The following is a 7996-nucleotide window of genomic DNA, read 5'->3' as shown; positions in this document are numbered from 1 at the left end:
ATTTGCTTGTGAAACATAAGGTTTTTGGGCCCGTAGCTCCTACTCCACCACAAGTGAAGCCCGTGGGTTACAAGTGGGTTTTCGTGAGGAAGTGTAATGAGAAGAATGAAATACTGCAATACAAAGCACGCCTTGTAGTGCAAGGTTTCTCTCAGGGCCTGGGATTGATTACGAGGAGACGTATGCCTTTGTAATGGATGTCATAATGTTTCGCTACCTTATTAGTTTGGTAGTTTCCAAAAAATAGAATATGTAGCTTATGGACGTGGTAACCGCGTATCTCTATGGGGATCTAGATACAAAAATGAATATGAAAGTTCCAGAAAGACTTCCATTGACTGGTTCAATAAATATAGACCACAAAACACTTTCTCGATTAGATTGAGGAGATCACTCTATGGATTGAAACAATCCAAGCGGATGTGGTATAACCATCTGAGTGAGTATTTGACAAGTTAGGGTTATGTGAACTACGAATTATGCCCATGTGTGTTCATTAAGAAGTCACATTCTAGATTTGTGATCATTGCAGTTTATGTCGACGACATGAACCTCATCGGAACTCCTGCAGAGCTTGAGGAAATTACTGTTCACTTGAAATCACAATTTGAAATGAAAGATCTTGGGAAAACTTGATATTGTCTCTGCTTGGAGATCAAGCTTTGTTTAGATGGAATCCTAGGACATCAATCAAATTACACCCAGAAGGTGTTGCGACGTTTTAATGAGGATAGAGCGAAGCCTTTGAGTACTTATGTGGTCGTTTAGACTCTAGATGCTAAATGAGATGCCTTCCATCCTAAGGAAGATGAGGAAGAGATTTTGGAGCTTGAAGTTCCATACCTAAGTGCAATTGGTGCTCCATTGTACTTGACTCAATGCACTAGACCCGACATTTTTTGGCTAGATACAGCAATGCGCTTACACGCAGACACTGGAATGGTGTTAAAGACATTTTTTGCTACCTCAAGGGTACGATGGATTTGGGCTTGTTCTACACCCACAAATCCTCGAGAGGAGCCGCCGCCCGACTCGGTCCTCGGGTTGATTCTTGCCTCGTTGGTTATCTGTCTGACCCACATAGGGCATGTTCTCAAACAAGGTATGTCTGTACCGTTAAGGACACCGCTATATCTTGGAGGTCTACCAAGCAAACGTTAGTTGCGACTTCTTTGAACCATGCTGAGATTCTTACCCTACATGAAGCATTGCGTGAGTGCTTTTGGTTAAGAGCAGTCATGGAACATATTTGAAGCATTAGTGGTCTTACTTCCATCGTTGACCTTCCTATGACGATCTTTGAAGACAATGCAGCATGTATCGAGCAGTTAAATAAGGGGTACGTCAAAGGAGACAACACAAAGCACATGTCACCGAAGTTCTTTTATTCTTACTAATAACAACAACATCAGAACATTGACGTCAAACAAATCCATTCCCAAGAAAACTGGGCCGATATCTTCACCAAGTCTTTGCCCAAGTCTACTTTTTTGAAGCTTGTCTAAGGAATCGGTATGCGTAAATTGTCTGAGTTGAAATGTTTGTAGTTCTCTTATTTGGAAGTTATGTCTAACTCATGGGGAGTATCCAGAAGCATACTCACTTGATCTTAATGTACTCTTTTTCCTACGATTAAGAGCATTTTTCCCATTGGGTTTTTGCTACCTAACAAGGTTTTAATGAGGTACCCATCCTGGGATGATTATACTCCTTTTAGTTCACTACTTTCGTCCTGTTTGACGTTTATTTTAGACATTATGCATACTTCTCAATTTTCTCCTTAGTCTATGGGTTTTCCCCTGCCTTGGGTTTTACCATAGCTAGGTTTTGTGAGTTTTACTACCAATGCATATTTTCTTTTAAAGTTGAGACTCGTATTCACCCGTTGTGCCGACGACTTCATCAATCGTTCTACTTTATCTACTGAAGATCTGATGTGATGTTTTATTTGAGTATTTACACACTCAAGGGGGGGTGTTGTAGTCCTATTGGATTGGAAAAACAGTTTCGAGCTTATGGCTTAAAATTTTCTGGCTTAAATTTTTAAGTTTTATCCTTAAGGGTTGAAAATGGTCTAACAATTCGAGTTTTTTAAATTTCAGGCACCAAAGAAGGACAAGGCACTGCTGCCCTTATTGAAGCCGACGAAGTCCGGAGGAGAAAAACAGAAGAAGAAGAAGAATAAGAAGAAGTAGAGCAAAGGGAAGCAAAATGAGAAGGTTAACAACATGGTGCTTTTCGACCAGGGCACCTACGACAAGCTACTCACGAAGCTCTCACGTACAAGCTCTTCACGCCTTCCATTCTATCCGACCGCCTCAAGATCAACAGGTCGCTCGCGAGGAAGGCAATTAGGGAGTTGATGGCTTGAGGGTTGATTCAGATGGTTTCGGCTCACGCCAGCCAGCAGATTTACACTATAGCCACCAACACCTAAGTCCATTTTGCATTTTCATGTCTAATTATGTAGTATTGTGTTTATGACTCTGCAAGCTTGGATTTTTTTTTGGCTATTGATATGCCTCTTACGCTATTTAGCAACGTTTCGAATTTACAATCTTCAGTTTTGCTTATGAGAACCAAGAAAATTTCTGATGAAATTGCTTTCTACTTACATATATGCATCTTAGATTTCGGTTTTTGTTTATTGTCCATGATACGATCTAAGGCATTTTCTTCATTAGTGGGGTTTGTCACATAACTACGTAGACTATTATCCCGATTTCATGTAAATGGTGATGTTGTCTAGAATTTATTGTATAGGCTTGAAACAAAATCAATTTTGTTTAAAGATGAATTGCATCACAAATGTTGTATGCTTAACTAATGATGGTTATCCTAATGCGTGTTAATAGATTTTCTTTAGGTTGTGTGTTGCATTGTTCCGTGGTGAAACGACGTTTGGTGTTTGCCTCAAGTGTAATATGAATACTAAAACGAATTTGGTGATTATGGGAAAAGTGCTCCTAATCGTAGGAAAAAAGAGTACATTAAAGTCAAATGAGTAAACTTTTAGATAACCCTCTAAGTTTGACAAAACTTCTAAATGAGATTTATAAGCATTACATATGAATAGTTAGGCATACCAATTCCTTGGACAAGTTTCTGGAAGGTTGACTTCGGCGGTGATGTCGTTAAGAGGTCAACAAGGTTGTTTAAGATTGGATTGCTTAACTTCAATCTTATGATACTTTGGTGATGTAGATGTTGATGCAATATGTCTTGGCATTGATGTATCATATTTTGGTCGGGTTGATACATGCGGCATAATCTTCATGGATCGTTGTTGGAACTTAATGATGGATGAAAACTATATGTACTTCGAATAAGCTTAACAATAGTTCTCAAGCATGTCTCAGGTGTTGGAACAATTCGAAGATTTCGCAACTAAAGCCATTTCGTTGACCAAAGATATTGCGGTATCCCTAATGGTAAAGACATAACCATTTCGGGACGTGCCTTGTACAGGTTTGATACGTAACCTGTGTTAGCATAACAAACAAGACAAGCATCATTCCAAGGATCAGGGGTCGGATTTGCTCGGGATGCATTGGGATAAGCCCAAATTTGTAGTACCTTTTGGGTAACAAAAATATGTCTTTAATATCAATTCAATGGTTGTGTGTAGGCACAGTTCTACATCTTTACTAATAGATCAATAACGAATGAGATATCCTGTCTAATGCAATGAGCTAAGTATAACAAAGCGCAAAGTTAAGCTCAGATATGGAACTTCATATTCCATAACCAATTCAAGGTCTCATTTGCATATAGCTTATGGAAGATCATAGGTATACACAAAGGTCTTGTATGACGGTGTGGGTTTAAATCCCGTCGGTGACTAATCTAACAAAATCTGTCATTTGACAAATAATAATAATAATAATAATAATAATAATAATAATAATAATAAATTAACTATTTTGCCTTTCACTTAATAATAACAATTTTTTTTTTTAAAAAAAGGGTTGTGTAAGAAAAACACAAATTTCAAGCATGTGGCCCTTTACCACAGTGATTGAGAGAGCAAATTCTAGGTTAGACATTGCTCTACATGATAATTATGTGGTTGCACATTTCCATTATGTACTTTCTATAGGAGCCATTTTTACTTTATTTGCAGGATTTCACTATTGGGTGGGTAAAATCTTTGGTCGGACACGGTGTGGGTTCAAACCCTGTTAGTTCCCTTAATCTAACATCTAATCTAACAAATTTATTGTTTGACAAAAAAAAAAAAACATAAATTTCAACAACTTTGAAAGACATCACACAATTACAACATTAATGGGTAAATTACACAAAACTTCTCAATTATGGGTCGAATCACAATTTCATACCTCATATTTTAAAAATTACAACGACATACCTCATCTTACGAATTTGCTGTAATGTCAGACCTCTTTTAGTTTTTCTGTCAATTTACTCTTTTTATAGGCATCCCAATTTCCAAAGTTCTCTGCTTTGAAAATAATAGATTTGAAATTGGTTTCTGATTTTGAAAATGAAAAATTGGTTTCTGATTAAATGGGGTTTACCATTGATTGTTATAATATGCATTTCAATCTGGGGAATTTCAAGCGTGGATTTTTGCCCAAATTTTCTTGAACGGAATCAGTTTTATTGGTTTAAGATCCCGACCTGAATTCTGCCTCCTTTTGCTGTTGTCAAATTTTTTATTCTTCCTCTGCCTATCCTCGCCTTCCACAAGCCTCGAGAAGGTCCTTGATATACCTGAACCTCGTAAACGGATTCAGATTGCAAGCGAGGGTTTATGGGATGGTGCTCAAGAAGGTCTTTGACGGAATTGACGTCGGTAAAAAACTTGTCCGCGACTGCTTGCTTGAGAAGAAGAAGGTGCCTTTTTTTATTATTTTAACTTGGGCGGATTGATGATGACTCGGTGGTGGAGATGAAAGAGGAGAGGGCGGCAGTGGGGGGGATGCGGGGAGGGGGTGGGGATGGGGGAGTGCAGAGACGGGTGGGCTTGGGAAGAAGATGAGGGGGATAGGTTTCTAAGGGTGGGTCCCACATTGAAAAAAATTATCTAAATAATTTAATTTTTAATTTTTAATATTTAATTAATTTTTTAATCTAGTTGAGTTAGGGAATGGGCCTCGCCTTAAGCCACCTAAGCATTTAATAGAGAAGTTGACAAAAAAATTGATGGAGGTATGACATTGCAACAAATTAGTAAAATGAGGTATGACATTGTAATTTTTAAAACATAAGGTATGAGATTGTAGTTTGACCCATATTTGAGGTAGTTTTGTCTAATTTACCCAGCATTAATAATGAGTGCTACTAAGCCCAACTCCTTATCTTATTTTCCCATCCACATTTTATAGACAATATTAATAACATGTTTATCCTTCTAGAAAAAGACTTTCAAATCCCTACCCATTTCTCTCCACCACTGTCTCTTTCTTCCCCGTTGTTCCCTCTTCTCGGCTTCTCTACCATCTCTCTCTTCCATTTCATCTCTCTCCATCCAGGAGAAAGATCCATTTTTTTCCGGCGGCAGAAGAAGTTCAAGAATCCACTGATAGGTAGCATTTCTTATTGTTTGTTTCTATGATTTCTAGGGCTCTAATTCCAAATATGTTAATCAATTTGTAGTGTTTCCCAATAAATTTTGAACTTTTTAATGTTTTAATGCAATTTTGAATTGCATCTTTAATTTGATAGCTTCCAGCTCATTTGAATCAAATCCCAACTTTAGGATTTTTTTTACTTTTTCTGATTTTTTTTACTTTCACTTTTTGGATTTAATTCTTTTGATTCGAACGAAATTAGTTGAATTGAGGAAGTAGATCTCTTGCTCTCTGCAACTCTCCAACAAAACCAATGACTATGAATTTCAAGGTTGTAAATTTCACCAGATAAATTTCTGGGGTTGTTCAGTTTGTATTTTTAGAGATTTGCAATCTTGACTTTGGTGTAAAGTTAGTTCAAGGAAAGGGAACATAACATTGTAGGTGTAGTGGTATAAAGATTATTTTGGGAGTAATAGTTGGTGGGAAAATAAGATTTAAAATTTAAAATTTTTTATGGTGGGTGAGATAATAACGTGCGTGAGAAAATAGGACAATGAAGTGAATTTAACAACACTCTTAATAATTCAGTGGGTGTTGTGACATATGTTCTAATACATATTGTGATTGTGTAAATCCTAAGTAGAGATAGATTAGGAATCCTTTGAGATCTAGAAGATATTTCCTAATAGACCTTGTATTACTTGGAGAGCAAGTTTCTCTCTTATTACTATAAATAAAGGCACAAGGATTGGAGAATTAACACACAATTCCTCAAGTCTATTCTCCACTCTCTTTCTCTCCATGCCACACCACTCAGTTAAATATAAGCCACAACACGTTATCAGCACGGTCATCCGCTGCGCTAAGGAATCTGACGTGGTTATTCTTCAATCAGGGGAGTATTACGTTTCAATTATTGTTAATTGATTAATTTTGGCTTTGTTGAATTCGTATACTTTTATTGATTCAATTTACAATTTTTTTTCTTGAACGTGATACAAGCTTTGGAGATGGAAAGCCGAAATTGAAGAAATAATTTTCCGCATCAAACCAGTTCATTAATATCATCACGCAATCAGGTTCTTCCAAAACAACATTTTTTATTTCGTTATTTTTGTAGCCCTGATAGCATAAACATTTACCATAATGCATGACCCAACTTTACGTTTTTCAAATTTTAGATTCTACATAAATTGTGTATGCATTATACTCATAATTTTAAATTATGTGAATTAATATTGCTATGAATTATATTGAATATACATGAATTGAATGATATATTGTTATATATGCATAAAATTGAATTTAAAAAAATTAATTAAAAACTAGAGATCGAGAACTCAACTGAGCGAGCTGCAGGCTTTGAACCGCGCCGCCATGCGAGCCATTGAGCTGTGATGCACCAGAGCACAGCTATGTTGTGTTGGGAACCCAAGAAAACGACACCGTTTGGGCATCATCCCCAACCTAGAAAACCTAGCCTCCCCGTAAACCGAGACCACATCTTTGCTGCTCTTTTTCTAGACATCATGACCTGCAGTCGTGTCCCCTTTGGGGTTTGCATTGTTGCCTTCGACGACGTCCTTTGAATTTCCCGTTGAAATTCATTGAAACTAAGGGTTTCTCGAACCGAATCCTCTTGGTTCTACCCTTTCCCGGCGTCGAGGATCCTCCTCCGTTATTGCGACTGGTTCTTCGATGAACCACCATGCATCGCAACTCATTCCCGATGTTTCCTAACCAAGACACCGTCGCCAGAAATGACGGCTCTGGTTTTCTTCACAGTTGACCCACCCAACACTACTGGGATTCTTGATTGGATCAAACCCATGACCCTTTATGCCTATAGTAAGCCTTGTACTCACGGTCCGCTACCGCTCGCGCTCAGCCCACACTATACCAACCCAATTGTGCTCTAGTGTTCCCGTGTCCCGCGCTGCAGCGGAACCTAGCCCGCGTGGCTGTTGTGGATTCCCTGCATTGCACCACACTAGATCCAACCTCTATACTGGTGCATCCGTGTACACGATGCACATGATTTTGCCCTTTTTTGGGCCTTCACCATCTGGGCCTGAATTGGCAGCCCATCTGTGCACATGGGCTTATTGCCCTTGGCTGGGCTCGCCTCATGTCCAGTCTAGATTTGGGTTTGGACCCCACGACAACAATTTTTAAGTGCACCCGTGGGTTTTGGTCCACTGTTTTGGGCCCCGAATTTTAAATGCCTATTCTTTTTTAGGTCTTATGGATTTTTATAACTTTTTTTGCTTAACCTTTAATTTTGGCCCGAAGTCTAAATAATTAATTCAATTATAATCATAGGCCCCAAAGATCTATATGTATATATTTGTTGCATATTTTTGTCTTGTATATATTGTGTTTGTTTGCAGGTATTATGAACTTGAAGTTCATATTTCCAAACCCAAAATTTCAAAAAAGTGCCATAGAAACCTAAAGTT

The 7996-nt window shown here is 38.0% G+C and overlaps 1 pseudogene; it reads left to right on the top strand.

The window, feature by feature from the left end:
* The first annotated feature begins 977 nt into the window (after window positions 1-977).
* Window positions 978-2437, top strand: LOC126584199 (40S ribosomal protein S25-2-like; annotated as a pseudogene).
* The last annotated feature ends 5559 nt before the right edge of the window (window positions 2438-7996 follow it).

The sequence above is a fragment of the Malus sylvestris genome, chromosome 10 (genome assembly GCF_916048215.2).
Source record: "Malus sylvestris chromosome 10, drMalSylv7.2, whole genome shotgun sequence".
NCBI classification, from domain to species: Eukaryota; Viridiplantae; Streptophyta; class Magnoliopsida; order Rosales; family Rosaceae; genus Malus; species Malus sylvestris.
Note: the sequence above shows the minus strand (reverse complement) of the source record. Positions and strands in the feature narration are given on the sequence as shown.